The 20,812-nt window shown below is 41.7% G+C and overlaps 1 protein-coding gene across 2 annotated transcripts in view; it reads right to left on the bottom strand.

The window, feature by feature from the left end:
- The window catches only part of Abhd12 (abhydrolase domain containing 12, lysophospholipase), a 78,088-nt gene that overhangs the window by 36,229 nt on the left and 21,047 nt on the right, over window positions 1–20,812 (bottom strand). The window lies entirely within an intron of this gene.

Below are 20,812 nucleotides of genomic sequence, written 5' to 3'. Positions count from 1 at the left end.
CCCATTCTTTTGGCCCTGGCATTCCCCTATATTGGGGCATATAAAGTTTGCAAGTCCAATGGGCCTCTCTTTCCATTGATGGCCGACTAGGCCATCTTTTGATACATATGCAGCTAGAGACAAGAGCTCCAGGGTTCTGGTTAGTACATTATGTTGTTCCAACAATAGGGTTGCAGATCCCTTTAGCTCCTTGGGTACTTTCTCTAGCTTCTCCATTGGGAGCCCTGTGATACATCCAATAGCTGACTGTGAACATCCACTCCTGTGTTTGCTAGGCCCCGGTATCATATCACAAGAGACAGCTATATTTGGGTCCTTTCAGCAAAATCTTGCTAGTGTATGCAATGGTGTCAGCGTTTAGAAGCTGATTATGGGACGGATCCCTGGATACAGCAGTCTCTAGATGGTCCATCCTTTCATCACAGCTACGAACTTTGTCTCTGTAACTCCTTCCCTGGGTGTTTTGTTCCCAATTCTAAGAAGGTGCACAGTGTCCACACTTTGGTCTTCATTCTTCTTGAGTTTCATGCGTTTATCAAATTGTATCTTATATCTTGGGTATCCTAAGTTTTGGGCTAATATCCACTTATCAATGAATACATATTGTGTGAGTTCTTTTGTGATTGTGTTACTTCACTCAAGATGATGCCCTCCAGGTCCATCCATTTGGCTAGGAATTTCATAAATTCATTCTTTTTAATAGCTGAGTAGTACTCCATTGTGTAAATGTACCATAATTTCTGTATCCATTCCTCTGTTGAGGGACATCTGGGTTCTTTCCAGCTTCTGGCTATTATAAATAGGGCTGCTATGAACAAAGCGGAGAATGTGTCCTTTTTACCGGTTGGGACATCTTCTGGATATATGCCCAGGAGAGGTATTGCTGGATCCTCCGGTAGTACTATGTCCAATTTTCTGAGGAACCGCCAGACTGATTTCCAGAGTGGTTGTACAAGCTTGCAATCCCACCAACAATGGAGGAGTGTTCCTCTTTCTCCACATCCTCGCCAGCATCTGCTGTCACCTGAATTTTTGATCTTAGCCATTCTGACTGGTGTGAGGTGGAATCTCAGGGTTGTTTTGATTTGCATTTCCCTGATGATTAAGGATGTTGAACATTTTTTCAGGTGCTTCTCTGCCATTCGGTATTCCTCAGGTGAGAATTCTTTGTTCAGTTCTGAGCCCATTTTTTAATGGGGTTATTTGACTTTCTGGAGTCCACCTTCTTGAGTTCTTTATATATATTGGATATTAGTCCCTTATCTGATTTAGGATAGGTGAAGATCCTTTCCCAATCTGTTGGTGGTTTTTTTGTCTTATTGATGGTGTCTTTAGCCTTGCAGAAGCTTTGTAGTTTCATGAGGTCCCACTTGTCAATTCTCGATCTTACAGCACAAGCCATTACTGTTCTATTCAGGAATTTTTCCCCTGTGCCCATATCTTCAAGGCTTTTCCCCACTTTCTCCTCTATAAGTTTCAGTGTCTCTGGTTTTATGTGAAGTTCCTTGATCCACTTAGACTTGACCTTAGTACAAGGAGATAGGAATGGATCGATTCGCATTCTTCTACATGTTAACAACCAGTTGTACCAGCACCATTTGTTGAAAATGCTGTCTTTCTTCCACTGGATGTTTTTAGCTCCCTTGTCGAAGATCAAGTGACCATAGGTGTGTGGGTTCATTTCTGGGTCCTCAATTCTATTCCATTGGTCTATTTGTCTGTCACTATACCAGTACCATGCAGTTTTTATCACAATTGCTCTGTAGTAGAGCTTTAGGTCCGGCATGGTGATTCCACCAGAGGTTCTTTTATCCTTGAGAAGAGTTTTTGCTATCCTAGGTTTTTTGTTATTCCAGATGAATTTGCAGATTGCACTTTCTAATTCGTTGAAGAATTGATTTGGAATTTTGATGGGGATTGCATTGAATCTGTAGATTGCTTTTGGCAAGATAGCCATTTTTACAATGTTGATCCTGCCAATCCATGAACATGGGAGATCTTTCCATCTTCTGAGATCTTCTATAATTTCTTTCTTCAGAGACTTGAAGTTTTTATTATACAGATCTTTCACTTCCTTAGTTAGAGTCACGCCAAGATATTTTATATTATTTGTGACTATTGAGAAGGGTGTTGTTTCCCTAATTTCTTTCTCAGCCTGTTTATTCTTTGTGTAGAGAAAGGCCATTGATTTGTTTGAGTTAATTTTATATCCAGCTACTTCACCGAAGCTGTTTATCAGGCTTAGGAGTTCTCTGGTGGAATTTTTAGGGTCCCTTATATATACTATCATATCATCTGCAAAAAGTGATATTTTGACTTCATCTTTTCCAATTTGTATCCCTTTGATCTCCTTTTGTTGTCGAATTGCTCTGGCTAGGACTTCAAGTACAATGTTGAATAGGTATGGAGAAAGTGGACAGCCTTGTCTAGTCCCTGATTTTAGAGGGATTGCTTCCAGCTTCTCACCATTTACTTTGATGTTGGCTACTGGTTTGCTGTAGATTGCTTTTATCATGTTTAGGTATGGGCCTTGAATTCCTGATCTTTCCAAGACTTTTATCATGAATGGGTGTTGGATCTTGTCAAATGCTTTTTCCGCATCTAAGGAGATGACCATGTGGTTTTTGTCTTTGAGTTTGTTTATATACTGGATTACGTTGATGGATTTCCGTATATTGAACCATCCCTGCATCCCTGGGATGAAACCTACTTGGTCAGGATGGATGATTGTTTTGATGTGTTCTTGGATTCGGTTAGCAAGAACTTTATTGAGGATTTTTGCATCAATATTCATAAGGGATATTGGTCTGTAGTTTTCTATCTTTGTTGGGTCTTTTTGTAGTTTAGGTATCAGAGTAATTGTGGCTTCATAGAATGAGTTGGGTAGAGTACCTTCTGTTTCTATTTTGTGGAATAGTTTGTGAAGAACTGGGATTAGATCTTCTTTGAAGGTCTGATAGAACTCTGCACTAAACCCATCTGGTCCTGGGCTTTTTTTAGTTGGGAGACTATTAATGACTGCTTCTATTTCTTTGGGGGATATAGGGCTGTTTAGATCATTAACCTGATCTTGATTCAACTTTGGTACCTGGTATCTGTCTAGGAACTTCTCCATTTCATCCAGGTTCTCCAGTTTTGTTGAGTATAGCCTTTGGTAGAAGGATCTGATGGTGTTTTGGATGTCTTCAGGATCTGTTGTTATGTCTCCTTTTTCATTTCTGATTTTGTTAATTAGGATGTTTTCCCTGTGCCCTCTAGTGAGTCTGGCTAAGGGTTTATCTATCTTGTTGATTTTCTCAAAGAACCAGCTCCTTGATTGGTTGATTCTTTGAATAGTTTTTCTTGTTTCCACTTGGTTGATTTCACCCCTGAGTTTGAATATTTCCTGCCGTCTACTCCTCTTGGGTGAATTTGCTTCCTTTTGTTCTAGTGCTTTTAGGTGTGTTGTCAAGCTGCTAATGTGTGCTCTCTCTAGTTTCCTTTTGGAGGCACTCAGAGCTATGAGTTTTCCTCTTAGAAATGCTTTCATTGCGTCCCATAAGTTTGGGTATGTTGTGGCTTCATTTTCATTGAACTCTAAAAAGTCCTTAATTTCTTTCTTTATTCCTTCCTTGACCAAGGTATCATTGAGAAGAGTGTTGTTCAGTTTCCACGTGAAGGTTGGCTTTCTATTATTTATTCTGTTATTGAAGATCAGCCTTAGTCCATGGTGATCTGATAGGATGCATGGGACAATTTCAATATTTTTATATCTGTTGAGGCCTGCTTTGTGACCAATTATGTGGTCAATTTTGGAGAAGGTACCATGAGGTGCTGAGAAGAAGGTATATCCTTTTGTTTTAGGATAGAATGTTCTGTAGATATCTGCCAGATCCATTTGATTCATAATTTCTCTTAGTTTCACTGTGTCCCTGTTTAGTTTCTGTTTCCATGATCTGTCCATTGGTGAAAGTGGTGTGTTGAAGTCTCCCACTATTATTGTATGAGATGCAATGTGTGCTTTGAGCTTTACTAAGGTTTCTTTAATGAATGTGGCTGCCTTTGTATTTGGAGCATAGATATTCAGGATTGATAGTTCCTCTTGGAGGATTTTACCTTTGATGAGTATGAAGTGTCCCTCCCTGTCTTTTTTAATGACTTTGGGTTGGAAGTCAATCTTATCAGATATTAGAATGGCTACTCCAGCTTGTTTCTTCATGCCATTTGCTTGGAAAATTGTTTTCCAGCCTTTCATTCTGAGGTAGTGTCTATCCTTTTCTCTGAGATGAGTTTCCTGTAAGCAGCAAAATGTTGGGTCTTGTTTGTGTAGCCAGTTTGTTAGTCTATGTCTTTTTATCGGGGAGTTGAGTCCATTGATATTAAGAGATATTAAGGAAAAGTAATTGTTGTTTCCTGTTATTTTTGTTGTTAAAGTTGGCATTTTGTTCTTGTGGCTGTCTTCTTTTAGGTTTGTTGAGGGATTACCTTCTTGTTGTTTCTAGGGCGTGGTTCCTGTCCTTGTATTGGTTTTTTTCTGTTATTATCCTTTGAAGGGCTGGATTCGTGGAGAGATAATGTGTGAATTTGGTTTTGTCGTGGAATACTTTGGTTTCTCCATCTATGTTAATTGAGAGTTTGGCTGGGTATAGTAGCCTGGGCTGGAATTTGTGTTCTTTTAGTGTCTGTATAACATCCGTCCAGGATCTTCTGGCTTTCATAGTCTCTGGTGAAAAATCTGGTGTAATTCTGATAGGCTTGCCTTTATATGTTACTTGGCCTTTTTCTCTTACTGCTTTTAGTATTCTATCTTTATTTAGAGCATTTGTTGCTCTGATTATAATGTGTCGGGAGGTATTTCTTTTCTGGTCCAGTCTATTTGGAGTTCTGTAGGCTTCTTGTATGTTCATGGGCATCTCTTTCTTTAGATTTGGGAAGTTTTCTTCTATAATTTTGTTGAAGATGTTTGCTGGTCCTTTGAGTTGAGAATCTTCATTCTCATCCACTCCTATTATCCGTAGGTTTGGTCTTCTCATTGCGTCCTGTATTTCTTGGATGTTTTGAGTTAGGATCTTTTTGCATTTTACATTTTCCTTGATTGTTGTGCCGATGTTCTCTATGGAATCTTCTGCACCTGAGATTCTCTCTTCCATCTCTTGTATTCTGTTGCTGATGCTGGTATCTATGGTTCCAGATTTCTTTCCTAGGGTTTCTATCTCCAGTGTTGCCTCATTTTGGGTTTTCTTTATTGTGTCTACTTCCCTTTTTAGGTCTAGTATGGTTTTGTTCATTTCCATCATCTGTTTGGATGTGTTTTCCTGTTTTTCTGTAAGGACTTCTACCTGTTTGATTATGTTATCGTGTTTTTCTTTAAGGATTTGTAACTCTTTAGCAGTGTTCTCCTGAAATTCTTTAAGGGATTTTTGTGCTTCCTCTTTATTGTCTTCTGCCTGTTTAGCAGTGTTCTCCTGCATTTCTTTAAGTGTGTTATTAACGTCCTTCTTGAAGTCCTGTATCATCATCAGGAGATATGCTTTTAAATCCGTGTCTAACTTTTCCGGTGTGTTGGGGTGCCCTGTACTGGGCGAAGTGGGGGTGCTGGGTTCTGATGATGGTGGGTGGTCTTGGTTTCTGTTAGTAAGATTATTACGTTTACCTTTCGCCATCTGGTAATCTCTGGGGTTAGTTGTTATCGTTGTCACTGTTTAAAGATTGGAGCAGAAGCTGTGTTCCACTCACCAGCAGTCTCTAAATCCTGCGGTAGCTGATGGTACCCCGGTGCTGGTCCAGCCGGAAGAGGCCTGTGGTCCTACTCAGGCCGTTTTTCTGCTTCCCTAACTAATGCAGTCTCTGGTCCCGCGTGCAATTGGATTGGAGCAGAAGCTGTGTTCCACTCTCCAGAAGTCTTAAGATCCTGTGGTGGGTGTTGTGGGTAGCTGGTGAGTGTCAGCCGACCCTGCGCCCCAGCTGCCCAGGTGCTTTTCTGACCGGAAGAGGGTTGTGGCCCTATGTAGGCTGGATTTCTCTCTCCCCAACCAGCGCAGTCTCAGGTCCCGCGTGATTGGACTGGAGCAGAAGCTGTGTTCCACTCACCAGCAGTCCCAAAATCCTGCTGCGGGGGTCGTGGGTAGCTTGCGGGTGTCAGGCAACCCTGTGCTCCTGCTACCCCGGCACTGATCCGGCTGGATGAGGCCTGTGGCCCTACTCAGGCCGGTTTCTGCTTCCCTAACTAATGCAGTCTCAGGTCCCGCACAATTGGATTGGAGCAGAAGCTGTGTTCCACTCACCAGCAGTCCCAAAATCCTGCGGCGGGGGTCGTGGGTAGCTGGCGGGTGTCAGGCAACCCTGCGCTCCCGCTACCCCGGCACTGATCCGGCCGGATGAGGCCTGTGGCCCTATTCAGGCCGGTTTCTGCTTCCCTAACTAATGCAGTCTCAGGTCCCGCGCAATTGGATTGGAGCAGAAGCTGTGTTCCACTCACCAGCAGTCCCAAAATCCTGGTCGTGGGTAGCTGGCGGGTGTCAGGCAACCCTGCGCTCCCGCTACCCCGGCACTGATCCGGCCGGATGAGGCCTGTGGCCCTATTCAGGCCGGTTTCTGCTTCCCTAACTAATGCAGTCTCAGGTCCCGCGCAATTGGATTGGAGCAGAAGCTGTGTTCCACTCACCAGCAGTCCCAAAATCCTGCGGCGGGGGTCGTGGGTAGCTGGCGGGTGTCAGGCAACCCTGCGCTCCCGCTACCCCGGCGCTGATCCGGCCGGATCGTGTTTGAATTTTTTAAATGTTTTTTTTCCTGTATCTATTAAGATGATGGTTTAATTTTTGTAGTTAATTAATATGATGAATTTCATTAGTTACTTTTAGATATCAAACTTATCGTCAGGATAAAATCTCACTTGTTTATGATATATAGATACCTTTTAATGTGTTGCCAGATTTGATTTGCCAGTATTTTGTTGAGGATTCTATAGTTGCATGTATGAGAGACATCACCTGTAGTTTTATAGTGAAATTCTGTCCAGTATTATTATCAGGATAACATTTAGGAAAGTTCTATAAGTAGAACATGTTCCTTCCATGTTTACTTTATGTAAGAGTTTGTGAAGACAAGTTGTTAGTTTGTTTTCAGAGGTTTGGTAACACTTTCCTGTGAGGCTACCTGGTCCTTCCCCTTTCTTTGTAAATTCTAAATTAAGCTCTCCTTGCTGGGCACAGGTCTGCTTAGAGTGTTTCTCATGATCTAAGACAGAGCCTTCATGGTTCCAGGAAGTTGTCTATTTCTCCCTCTCCCTGTTGTCTACTGTAGGCACACAACTGTTCACAGTGTTCCTTCATGATCATGTTGTTTTACATTTCTGTAAAGCTAGCAGTCATTTCTTCAACTTCATTTCTGATTTTATCTATTTATAACTACCCCTGTGTGTGTGTGTGAGAAGAGAGACAGACAGACACACACACACACACACACACACACACACACACACAGAGAGAGAGAGAGAGAGAAATTTTTGGTATTGATTTTTCTCTCTTATATTCTCTTTCATTAATTTCTGAACTATCCTTCATTTTGGTTACTTTTTTTTTTATTCTTCTCCTTAATGGGCCTTAATATTGAAAGTTACCTTGTCTGTCGTCTCTTTCAGAAAGATAAAGATATTTCCCACCAAGCTCTGCTTTAACTATGCCCATAAATTCTGTATCTTCATTTTCATTCTCCTCCAAGTGTTGTATAATTTCCCCTATGACTTCCTCTTTGAAATACTGTTTTTAAGTAGTCTGTTCCCATGAAATTATTAATGATCTGTATTATAAGGGATGTCATTTGACTATATAAAATGCTGGTTGCTATCACAGACATTGAGAAAAGTATGAAAAGCCCTCAATGATAGAAATGCACTGAGTTGATTTCAGTGAACTGGGACAGGGCTTCCTAAATGACTGGAATACGTTTATCTTATTCATATGCGCTTTGTCCTAGGGTCATAAAGCCACAGAGACAAGGTAGAAGGGTACTCTAAGTAAAATCTCCCTCTGACCTACCACTCTCCTTTTCACCTATTACTTTTTCATCACAAGGCAAGCCACAGACACCACAATATTTCTTCAAGTCAAATAATGTAAACTATTGTTTCCCCAGACCTTCCATAAAACTCCTAGTTCAGATGGGGTCCTGCTGAATCGACACACCAAGAAGCTGACACACAGGCTTTCTAGGGCTCTTCTTTTTGCCCAATCCTGTTTCCGTGTGGCTGTCCATGTTTCGATTATGCCTATGGGAAGAAGAAACCAGGAAGCCACTGGGAAGCTGGACAGTTGATCTCATGGAATTGTGGGAAGGTGAACAAGAACTCATCCCCTGCACGGAGAATCCACACTCTGTGGAGATGGAAGGTCCTGCCCTTGGAAAACCCTGTCAGACCTTGTCCCATGTATTTGTTTACTTTGTTCATTATTTCCTTAACACACTTTCTCATATGGCTGAGGCATAGCTCAGCAGTGGATGGAGTGTGAACTTCAGTTCCAACCTCAAGATCACACACACACACACACACACACACCTTTAGAAATGAAGTTGTCAGTGAGTACCCCAGGTTAGGCTGCACCTGAGGCTTCACATTTGATTTCCCTTGGGGGTCCTCAAATTCCCTTTAAGTAGCTAGATATCAATAAATACCAGTGTTTTCAAGTCATCCATCAACCCAACTATCTGATAGGAGTGGTCACTATCTGATCAGCTTCTAGAAGACAGCCCATAAGTTTCCCAGACCCTTTCTTTCCTGGATGTATTATCTGAGTCACTGCAACTCCACTGGCTCTGCCTGTCAGCTACCTGACCTCAGAAAGACTGCAATGCCACAGACCCCAAGAAACCAAGACCACTAGTGTGCTTTCTGAAAAAGGCAGGCAGTGAACAGTTTCAGCGCTAGGGAAAGGCAGATACATTTGACTTTCCCCAAGCCTCACATTGCCAATGCCCTTTAGACAAACCCATCATGCTGAACTCATATTTCCTGTCTAACGTCCTGCTCTTCAGAGGCACCAGTATCTTGACACTGCAGAGATCACCAAATAGTGCAGTGGAGGGGGGGAGGGGGTTGGGGGAGAGGCTAACTCTCCAAGCAAGTGGTAGGTAGCAGCAACTTCTTTCTGAGGACACACTTGCACCTGCCTATCCATCAAGAATTCTGATAGAGTGCTTTCTATCTAAGATCCCTCAGGGCATGCTCTGAGCCAAGTGGTTTTGGGTAAATTCGAGACTGTTTCCTATGTATCTCATAGCCTATGCACCAGTGGGTCTTTTGGAGAATTGCTAGGCCATGGTCCGAGCTGTCCCTGTTTGAGGTCATGGAAGGATGGTCCTGGAAGGACAGCATACTGCTTCTACTTTTTAAGGTCAGAGGTAGCAAGTGAGTTGCTTTGACTAAGGCAACATGAGCAGAAGGGTCTATCCTGAGACATGAAGACAGACTGTGTAGATCTGCGAGGGGTCTATGGCCTGGGTCCTCAGGGACCACAACAAAAATAGCTAGAGCCTAGCAGGACTAAGTGACGAGCTTCAGAGGGCTTGGTTCGTCAGCAAAACCTAAGCCTGCATTATTGTGTTTCCTTAATCTGTCTTTTTGGGTCGCCACCTGGAGTCTTACAGGCTCCTTTCTCCTTCCCAACACCTCAGTTTCCATCTTGCAAATACTTCTTGCCAAAGTGCCTCACAGGATTTTGGTACTTCCCACTCTGTTCTGCAATTTGCACCAAGTCTTCTGGCACCTGCTTCAATCCTATTACCTTTAGTCACCTCAATTACTGCCTCTCAATTCAGACCAGCAACATTTCTTGCTCAGACTAGTCATCTCCTCGACACCACAGCCAATTTGTCAACTAATTACATTGCTAGGAACAGACTCCAAGGCCTCACACATTCTAAGCAAGTATTTTGTTTTGCCATGAGCCATACTCCTAGTCCTAAAACCGTTTCTCTTTTTTGTTGTTGTTGTGTTGTGGACTCCAGGCTAGCTTTGAATCTGTGATCACCCTAGTTTCATCTCCAAAGTGTGGGGATCACAGGCTTGTGCTATTCTGGTAGTGTCAATTGTCAACTTGATAGAATCACGCCTCTAGTATGCCTGTGGGGGATTACCTTGACTGAGGTAGGAAGATCAACTGTGCTAGTTAGTTTCTGTCACAAACTCAAGTCATTTGGGGGGAGAGTGAAAATTACTTGAGAAGAGGCCTTTATCAGATTGGGGTATTTTTGTAACTTAATGATTGATGTGAGAGGGTCCAGCACACCGTGAGTGGTAGGTACTACTCCTGAGCAGGTAGTCCTGGGTTGTGTAAGAAAGCAGGTAGAGAAAGCCATAAGGGGCAAGCCAGTAAGGAACATCCCTCCAAGCTCTCTGCTTTAGTTCTTGCCTCCAGGCTCCTTCCCTGACTTATTTCAATAATGGGCGGTGATGGGGGAAATATAAGGAAAATAAAACAAAACTATTTGCTTTAGCTTATGGTGTTCAGCATAGCAATAGAAAGCAAACTAACATATGGAGTCAGTGGTGCAGATGGTAAAGTGTCTGCTGCCTTGAACTCCCCAACATGAAGGAGTATACCCTTCAACTGTGAGCCAGAGCAAACCTTTGTCACCTACATTGTTTTTTTTTGTTTTTTTTTTTTACAGACTATTTTATTACAGCACTTAGGAAAGTAACTACCATGCCTGGTAATCACCTCTCATTAGTCACATGTATTAGTAACTTTTTAAAATGCATATAATTTCATAATGTAAATGCTTCTGAAATTATATACAAGTATGACCTGTCTGCATGTTTAAGTGGGTTAATTTCTAAATATGAGTGTAATTAGAAGGCCTAACAGTCCCTTCCTGTGCATAATGACTATACATTGGATGGTCCACTTGTCTTCTGGAGCAACCTCCAGCTGCAAGCCTCTGCCTCACACCTGATTGATTCTAGTGCCATACTCTACTGTGTAGCCAGAGAAACCTTTTTAACATGTGACTGGCCACCTAGGTGCCCTGCTGAGCATCTCTGAGACCCCTGTGCTCCACTCAGCACATACTCACTGGTCTCAACCCTCCAGATCCTTCAGTTCCTTACACACCCTGTTTCCCTACCTGGAGCTTCCAGTCCTGACCTCAGCCAGGTCTGCCTCACTGACCCTTTTGCAGTCTTCCTGGAACTCTAGTCTAATTTGGTATTTCTTTCCCCTCCACAGGGGAAATAAGAGAATAGTAAATATATAATTTCTATATGTCTTTCCATGATATATAATGCTGTTGACACTGTTACCAGCACCTAGCAGAGTGTTCAAGAAATACTGCTTATGAAATTAATAACTTAACAAAGGCAGAAGTCTACAGCTTCTATCAAGAATCTTCTGATTAGTTAAGGAAATAAATTCAGCAGGATAATACTTTTGGGGGGTGGAGCTGTGCATCAAACCCAGGACCCACAAGTTGCTAGGTCACCACTCTACCACTGAGCTACATATACCTCCAGTCCTGGAGATCAAGCTCATATAACAGCTTGTACCAGCAATATATTTTCAAGGAAAATAATAATCTATAAAAGTTTGCAAGATATAAGTGAAATAAATATTATGTAGCATATGTATCGAAGGAAAGCATCATATAAAAAAATTTTCATTTTTATCCATAAATAGTTTAATATAAACATTTAATGTAAACAGTTTTTTGGTTTTGTTTGTTTGTTTGTTTTTCGAGACAGGGTTTCTCTGTATAGCCCTGGCTGTCCTGGAACTCACTCTGTAGACCATGCTGGCCTTGAACTCAGAAATCTGCCTGCCTCTGCCTCCTGAGTGCTGGGATTAAAGGCGTGCGCCACCACGCCTGGCTTAATGTTAATAGCTAATGAAGGTGAAAGGAAAGTGGTCCATTTAAAGATTCCAGGCAAACAGGTAAAATCTTTATAACCTTGTCACAATCACCTTCACAATAGTGTTAAAATTGTAAATATTCATACTCTGACTCACCAAATCTCAAATTACCCAAAGTAACAAGACACTTTTTGAAAAAGGAACAGATTGAACACTAGAAAATTGCTAATAATAGCAAAAAGTACCGAGAAAAGCCAGATCCGTAGGAAGTTGATTAAATAAATGATGAACTCATGTATTATGAAAATGCTGGATATATATCATACAGGTTCTTCACAGAGAGAACTATAATTATCCTTTTAAAACTTCCCTGATGTCATGATGGGCAGCCACATGTTCCTCTTGTCCCTTCAATGGCCACTTGGTGCGCAATGGTGTCCTGAAGGCATGCTAACAATTCTGTATCATCTCCAGCCTACATTTAATTCCCTTCTTCTGCTTCTGCATAAGCAGTCTGGACCCGTACACCCTTCTTCATATGGGTCAAAATACAGTGAGGGGCAGGACAAGGCCACACAGGAGAAAATCCCACACAGAGCAAGCATTATCAGGAGTAGGCAAGAGTCTTGGCAAAGCACACAAGAAGGCATTCAGGCCACATGTGGTCCCCTTGTTCACAACAGATCACTCCTACTCCTTTGTATCTTTCAGTCAGACAGCATTATGGCAACCCAGTAGTAGAGAGGGAGGCCAGGGTCAAACAAGGAAGATGGGCTATATAAATGTTAAAAACAATGTCACCTCTATATGAGGACTTGAACCAAATACAATGTACAGTGTGGTTAAGTTACAATTCATAAAATCATGTGCAGAGCTGGGTACAGTGGTACATGCCTGTAACCCCAGCACCGGGGAAAACTCAGGCAAGAACAACTGGAGTTCAAGGCCATACTGTGAGACCCTTTCCAAAAACAAACAGAGAAACACCAAAATCTTATATAGAAATGCAAATTATGCTTGTGTGTACAGAGATTAAAGTATCCAAATGCAACTAGAGGGGTGACTGCTGCCCAGGGACAGAGAGTTTGTAGCTATTTGTTTGCTACTTTATGCCTTCCTATATTATCTGAAAATGGATTTTTAACAATGAACATAGTCACTTTCATACTAGGAAAAACCAAACAAGTTTTGAAAGAACATTGATTTCCAAGAACACTGATTTCCATATGCTATTTTTAAAAGAATATTATTATTATTATTATTATTATTATTATTATTGAAAGGGTTTCTCTGTATAGCCCTGGCTATCTGGAACTCACTTTTTAGACCAGGATGGCCTTGAACTCAGAAATCTGCCTGTCTCTGCCTCCTGAGTGCTGGCATTAAAGGCGTGCGTCACCACTTTTACACGAGTAATTTCTTCTTTTTAGTTTTTCCAAGACAGGGTTTCGCTGGGTAGTCTTGGTTGTCCTGGAACTTGCTCTGTAGACCAGGTTGGTCTCAAACTCACAGAAATTTTCCTGCCTCTGCCTTCAAAGTACTGGGATTAAAGGTATGTGTGTGTGTATTACCACCATCTGTTACACAAGTAACTTTTGATGCAAAAATAATTATTGATATACTGTTAAGTGAAAAACTCTGTAAGATGGTATATTCAATAGGATATCCCTGTGGCTGGCAGTAAAATGCTTGCTGTCCAAGAATGGTAATCTGAGTTTGATCCTCAGAACCCACATTTAAAAAGTTACAGTCTAATGGCAAGCATTTATAATCTCAGTGCTACTGAGTCAAAGACTTGCAGATCCCTGGGGCTTGACAGTCAGCCTAGCCTAATCAGAGTACTTCAGGCCAATGACAAGCTCAATAAGGTAGACAGCTTCCGAGGAAGAACACTCAAAGCACACACACAAACACACACTCATGCACACACACACACACACACACACACAAGCATGAGCATACACTAAATAAATTTAACATTAAAAATACCTGAACAGAAAAATTTACATACAAGTTTAAGATGATAGTTTTAACTGTTCCTTTCACTAAAATAACAGTACAAAATTTAAAGCTATAAAGCCATAAATACCAGTAATGAGAGAAGAGGCATCAATTACATTTGGAAACTAGAGAACAGAAGGACTCCAGGGAATTAAGCCAACACACCTAAAAGGCCCTGAGTCAGCATGTGAGCACAGGAGCTGGTGGCATGAGCTTTGCAGAAGTTGCTCAGGTTGAAACAGGAATCATGATAATTTCACACCACAGACACACAGGCAGACACACCCGATTCCTATTTCATAGAACAGTGTAGTCACAGTTCACATCTACCAGAACACTGAGTTATTAATCCAAGAGGGTAAAAGAAAAGGTTTGAGACGTAGAGTTCTAAACATACTAAAAACAGAAAATAAGTCAGCTGTGAGTTAAGGAGCTGGGGGTGGAGGCACGATGGAAGAGGGGCAGGTTGTGGGGAGTCTGAAGGTAGCAGGAGTAGGGAACTGAGGTACAGATATGAAAGATACACTGTAAAAAAGCTGGGTAGTAGTGGTTTATGCCTTTAATCCCAGCACTTGGAAGGCAGAGGCAGGAGGATTTCTGAGGCTAGCCTGGTCTGAAAGCAAGTTCTAGGACACCCAGGGCTACAGAGAAACCCTGTCTCAAAAACAAAAACAAAGATAAACAACAAAAAATATACTATGAAAGTGTCAAAAAATAAAAAATATTATTTTTAATGAATTAGAAATAAATGTTACATAAAAATATCTTTCTACATATATTATTTCTTAGCAAAGTTTATTTTAATAAAATTTCATTTAGTGTCTGTTCTTGATATTGTGTACTGCTGCGCTACTACTTGAAATACAACTTGTGTTGTTACTCAACTATGCAAAATATAAAGATGCAAAATCACAGACCTAAAAGAACTGCATATGAGCCAGCTTGTCAGAAAGCTACTAAGCAAGGAGATAAAGAGAACTAGGGAGTGGTGATCACAGGGCAAGATCCCACCAAGCTAAACTTACTCTGTGCTTACAGAGGCAGGCAGGTCTCTGAATTCATTTGCTGTGTTGTCTCTTTCTAAGAAGCAGGGGCTGGGGTTATGGAATAGTGATCATTGGGATGATCAAAAGGGAACCAAAAGTAAATGACTGAGTTGATAAGTAAATAAAAGACTGGGCCTTGCTCTGCAAGAGCTGAGCTAACTGAGGAGCCGTCTGGAGATCTCCAGAGAAGACTATCTCGAGCAGAACACAGGCTTGAACCCCAAAACTGACTGAGTCATTTTCCCTCCTCTGTCCAACACCCTTTCTCTCAGGAACGCCTCCTCCAAGCCCAGGCTGGACCTCGCTCACACCTGAGCTGCCTCTGGTCTCCTGAGTACTGGATTACAGGTATGAGCTACCATGTTTGGTTTTCCACTGTATTCCAGCAAAGAATAAGGAAAACTAACAATGTTAAGGTGGGCACAATGGTGAGCATAGGAGGCTGAGACAGTAAAATTTCAAAAACATGCTGGGCAATGAAGCAATAATACTAGAATTAATCTCAGAACAAAAGATTATTGACAATATCAAAAAAGCTAACATTCTCCCACCAGCTGTGGAGAGCTATCCTTGGACCCAGCATTCTAAAATGACGAACCGACCAAGGGGCTGAAAAGAGGGCTCATCAGTTTAAGAGCACTCACTCACTAGCTTCTCTTCACTAGGTCCCAGGTTCAATTCTCAGCACTCAGGTGGCAGCTCCCAATCACACACAACTTGAGTTAAATGGAAGGAAGAAAGGAAGGGAGGGAGGGAGGGAGGGAGGAAGGAAGGAAGGAAGGAAGGAAGGAAGAAAGGAAGGAAGGGAAGGAGGGAGGAAGGGAGGGAGAAATCCTAACTGTAGCAGAATTTCAGCAGACCCATTTTATCTGGTACGAATATGAATTCTTGAGTGATATTAACCTAGGCAATGAAGCAGCCTTTTGTCGGTGATTGTTGTCTAAGATATTACGGGGTTGTTCCTTTGAAGGATTCTCAGAGCCTTTGCATAACTTAGTCCCTAGACATAGCTGGCAAATCAGAGAACTGCTTTGATGTGGCTCCTTCAAGAAGACCCCTAGATAAGAAAAGAGGTTCTGGTATGCAGATAAAGGTGCCCTCTGTGTAACAATAAAAAGAAAGCGGTTCTAGTTAGAAGTTGCCAGCATTCAATCCTCCAGAGGCTGGTCCCCCTGCTGCCAGCAAGGCCTAGACACACCCTGCCTTGTGTCTCAACGATCCACAGTCCCAAATAACGGAGAAAATGAACAAATAACAGATCTGACTGCTAATTATACTATACTGTCACCCCTGGGCCCAGAAATAACTGTTTTTATTAAGGACTGATTCCAGAGTTTTCCAAGATAAACACACACTCTAAATAAATCCTCCCTCTTAAACATAAAGGGTGCATGCCACACTAGATGCTTTCATCTTTGCTTTTTGTTTTCAATTCTACAACATTACCCAGGAATTTTTCTATATCAATTCATATGGCTTTCTTGCTCCTCCTACCTCAATAGACCAACAAGACAAACACTGAGAAAGCATTCTCCCACTCTGAGCAATCAGGTTGTTTCAAGCAAACTCTGCCACAATGAATCACTCTATAAATATACAGTTTTGTGCACGAAGGTATTTCAGGTCTAGGACGGTCCTAAATGCAAACTCTTAGATCAAAATCTTCATCTGTAATTACAAAGTGATTACTCTCCCAAATCCTTGCTTCCCTCAAAAGCAAAGCAGTTGCCACAGATGAAATGTTGTCAGTCTGAGGGGTGGAAATGGCCATCTTGGTGTACTTTGGGCGTTCTATAATTAAGGATCAAAAGTAAAGCTAGGGGTGTAGTTCACTGGTAGAGCAAATGCCTATCTACTTTTGAGACCCTGGGTTGTATCCCCAGTATGGGGAAGGGTGTTTTAGCAGGGAGAAGAAACTAAATGTACTTGAGTGTCCTTTCAGATACTGAGGTGATTTTGGTTTTTAATTAGGTCCTTTGTACAATACAGTATCCATTGCAATTTGATTTTCGTTCTTCTCAGTTACTAGAAGCTTTAAAAAAAATTAAGAAGCCGGGCGTGGTGGCGCACACCTTTAGTCCCAGCACTTGGGAGGCAGAGGCAGGCGGATTTCTGAGTTCGAGGCCAGCCTGGGTCTACAGAGTGAGTTCCAGGACAGCCAAGGCTACACAGAGAAACCCTGTCTCGAAAAACAAAAAAACAAAAAAACAAAAAACAAAAATTAAGAGATTTATTTACTTTACGAGAACTTTGGCAGCATGTATCATATGCATGCTTCATGTCCTTGTAGGTCAGAAGTGGGGATCAGAGCCCCTGGAACTTCTTGTAACTGCCAAACCATCTATCCCAGTTCTTGGAAGCTCTTTGTTAGAGCAGTTAGCTCCTTGTAACGATTCACTCTGTATGATTCCATGCATGGTTCAAGCATTCTTGTTTAAAGTCCAGTTAAGTGGAGCATGTTGACCCACACTCACAATCCCAGCAATTTCGAGGCTGAAGCTGAAGGATCACAATTCAAAAGTGTGCGCCCCACTCTTGCCCCCTGAAAAGTAAAAAGTAAAAAAATATGTAAACATGAATGCTTTGAGGTAGCTGGCTTAATGCAGCCACAAAAGGGAAGAGCTGAGGCCAATTTGCACCTTGCCTCACTCAGTGACGTGGGTTCTTGTGGGTTTTCATTTGTAGTTAGGGGACTCCCTCACAAAGCATGTGAACATGTTTCACGGTGCCATTCCTGAAACTGCTTTAGCTTCTGAGACAGCTTGGATAGGATCCACAGGAAAAAACCAGGTCAGTGTTCTCATTTGAAATACATTAATTAGTGTATATATCACAACAACAAAATGAAGACTGCTATGTTGTTTAATGAACATATATTAATAACATTCATAATTAAAAAGGCCTCTCATACCAAGATTATAAAAAATTTTCATTCATCTTTTCTTCCAGTATTTTTTAACTTAACTCTGATCCATTTGTACATTAAAAAACAACAAGCAAGCACACACACAAACAAGCAAACCACCCAGGGTCCCACTGTGTCGTCCTGACTGTCCTGAAAATCACTGAGATCAGCCTGACTTGGCCTCTCAGGTGTTGTGATTAAGGGCAAGGGGCCACCAAACCCAGCACATTGTACTTTTGATGCTTGGTACACAGAGCAAGATGCAGATTCAAATGTTTTATTTCAAATGTCTATATATCTGCCTCTCAAAGAATTAATAAAAATCAAGGAAGCAAATCTAAAGTAAAACAAACAAACAAACAAACCCAAACAACAACAAACCACTAAAAGAATGAATCCAAGGTTGCAGGTGCAATGACCTGGTAGACTGCATGCCCAGCATTGAACTAGCTTGTTCAAGGACCTGGGCTTGATCTCTAGAACCAGGAAAAAGAGTTTACCCTTCTCCTGGATTACTCACTTGACCCTTATCCTACACTAATTTCCAGAAGGGACCTTACTGATCTCCTGTCCTGGCTCACTTCCTGTTACTCATCTGAGGAGTGCTGTAGCATGGACCAGGCCTGCCACAAAGGGGACCACAAAGAGCAGTAGAGAAACTACATGGATTTGTCCTGAGATCATGATGAGAGAGCAGGCATGAGGTCACACATGGACTAGAACAAGCCAAGGTCAGACTCAGATTAAAGATAAAGGGCCATAGGAAATAGGCAGCCTGGAAGGGTTAGGATAGCTCAGAACCTGCCCAGCTTGGGCTTGCAGTTTGTTAATTGGGAGCTAGAATAGGCTAGAGAAGGCATAGAAATGCTCTGTAGTTATCTGGGTACAAGGAGGGCAGAAAGAAACCCCCCAAAGAAAGACAGCTATACTGATTAGTGATACTCAGCATCAGTCCAAGTGCTGCTTCATCGTCTGCAGGTACTCATGCTCCTGGAGGTCAGAGGTCAAGGTCAGATACCTTTTCAATCTCTTTATACCTCACTTTTTTTCTAGATCAGATTTCTCACAGATTTCTCATTGATTCAGCTGGCCATCACGACTAGGGGTCCTTCTGTCTGTCTTCCCAGCACTGAAATTACAGGTATACATTCTTGTCCTTGAATTTTTTTTCTTTTTTAATGTAGATTCTGGGATTGAACTCAGGTTGCCAGGTTTGGCAGTGCTGCCTTTACCCACGAAACCATCTTGCCAGCCTCAGACTTTCTTTTTCTCAGTCCCCTTCCAGATAATAGAAATGTAGTTCCAAACACTTTGGACTCTAAGCCAGGGTTTGAGATCCCATCCCTCAAGATTAGTACCAGGAGGCCTACCTTCTGGACGACACCTGCTCTGGAGCCAACATCTTACATCATGTGGCAAGCTAATAACTGGGGCTCCTAAGTTCGGCATGGTGGCACACACCTTAAATCTCAGCCCTTGGCAGGCATTCTTCCTTCTGTTTACAGAAGAAGCCTCAGTTACTGGCAAGATGGTAACCTCGGCCTCATCCAAAAGAGACTATTCTAACATCATCATCATTTTAGTTTCTTGTCTAGCATTTGTTCTACTTGGCCAGAATGGGACCACGCAGATCCTAGAGTTTGAGGCTATGAGTTGCTACTCTCATCTTACTTGCTCCCTTTTCTATGGACTCCATTGCTTTCCCACAGGCCCTGGCTAGAAGAAACACTTGTTTTTATTTCTCATGTTTCTGATTGTTAATGTGGTATAGCAAATACTACAAAACTGTTCTAATACATAAACCTGGCTCCACTGTAAGCTAAAAAAAAGTCAGTTATCACACGTTTGAATGTGCTCCCTCTAAAGTTCAGGTGCTGCTGATGTGAAAACATGGCCTTTATAAAATAACCATGAGGGCTCCTCCTTCATGGACCCAACTAAGGACTTACACAGGAGACTTCAGATAGCATTTACCAGCTTGCCTTTCTGCCTTTATCATCTGAGTACACAACATCAAGATGTGTGAAATCTTACAAGTGGTGAACTGTCAGACATTCTGGAACTTTCACCTTGGTCTTTTCAGCCTCTAAAACTATGAGATATAACTTTCTGTTCTTTATAAATTATCCAGTTTAAGGTGTTTTATTATAGTAGCAGAAAATAGACTAAAGTATCTGCAAAAGAATGCAATAAATTCCATTTGTGGAGGTTTCTGATTCTAAGTAATCACACACCTTTAATCCCAGTACTCAAGAGATAGAGGCCAGCCTGGCCTACAGAGGAAGGTACAGGGCTACACAAGGAAAACCCCGTCCCTTAATCAAACAAACAAACAAACAAAAAACAGGAGAAAAAAGTTTAGGCCAGCTAATCACTTGAGCTAAGGAGCTCAATAAATGTCAATGACACAATGAGAACTCTCAAAATAAGAAGGAAAAATGCTAGAGAAATGGTTCAGGAAAGTGATTGCTTTGCATAAGGGCATACGCTTAATCCCCAAAGCCCACATTAAAAAAAAAAAAAAAGGGTCATGGTACAGGTTTGTAATCCTAGCACTGAAGAGATGGAGTTAGATGGAGGTGGGGTAGCCAGCCACCTTAGCTTAGTTTACAGGGCAAGCTCGAGCTCTGTCTCAAAAAACAAAGAGGAGAATGCCTGGGGAATGACACTAGGGGTTGACCTCTGGTCTCCAACAAACATGTGCAAAATGAACATGTACGCATACACACACACACACAAAACAGAGCTATGTATTTCTTATCTTCTTCAATACTTTTTTTTTTTTAAGCACAGAAAATGAGTTCGAGAAGTGTGTTCTAAAATCTGTGATTAATGTAAAAGGGCAAGGACATGATCTATGTTAGCAATGTATAACAATATTTAGCAGCAACATAACATCTGGGTATAGCCAGGCATTAACAGTGTAGCATGTAATCCAAACTACTTGAGAAGCTGAGGCAGGAGGTTTGCAAGTTCAAGCCCTGCTTGGATAGTGAATCCAAGGACAGTTCAAGTAATAAGTGACACCAACTGTCCAA

The sequence above is a fragment of the Mus caroli genome, unplaced genomic scaffold, assembly GCF_978045245.1.
Source record: "Mus caroli unplaced genomic scaffold, Mus_caroli_1 scaffold_2, whole genome shotgun sequence".
NCBI classification, from domain to species: Eukaryota; Metazoa; Chordata; class Mammalia; order Rodentia; family Muridae; genus Mus; species Mus caroli.
The sequence above is the reverse complement of the archived record's forward strand: the minus strand, read 5'-3'. Positions and strand labels throughout refer to the sequence as shown.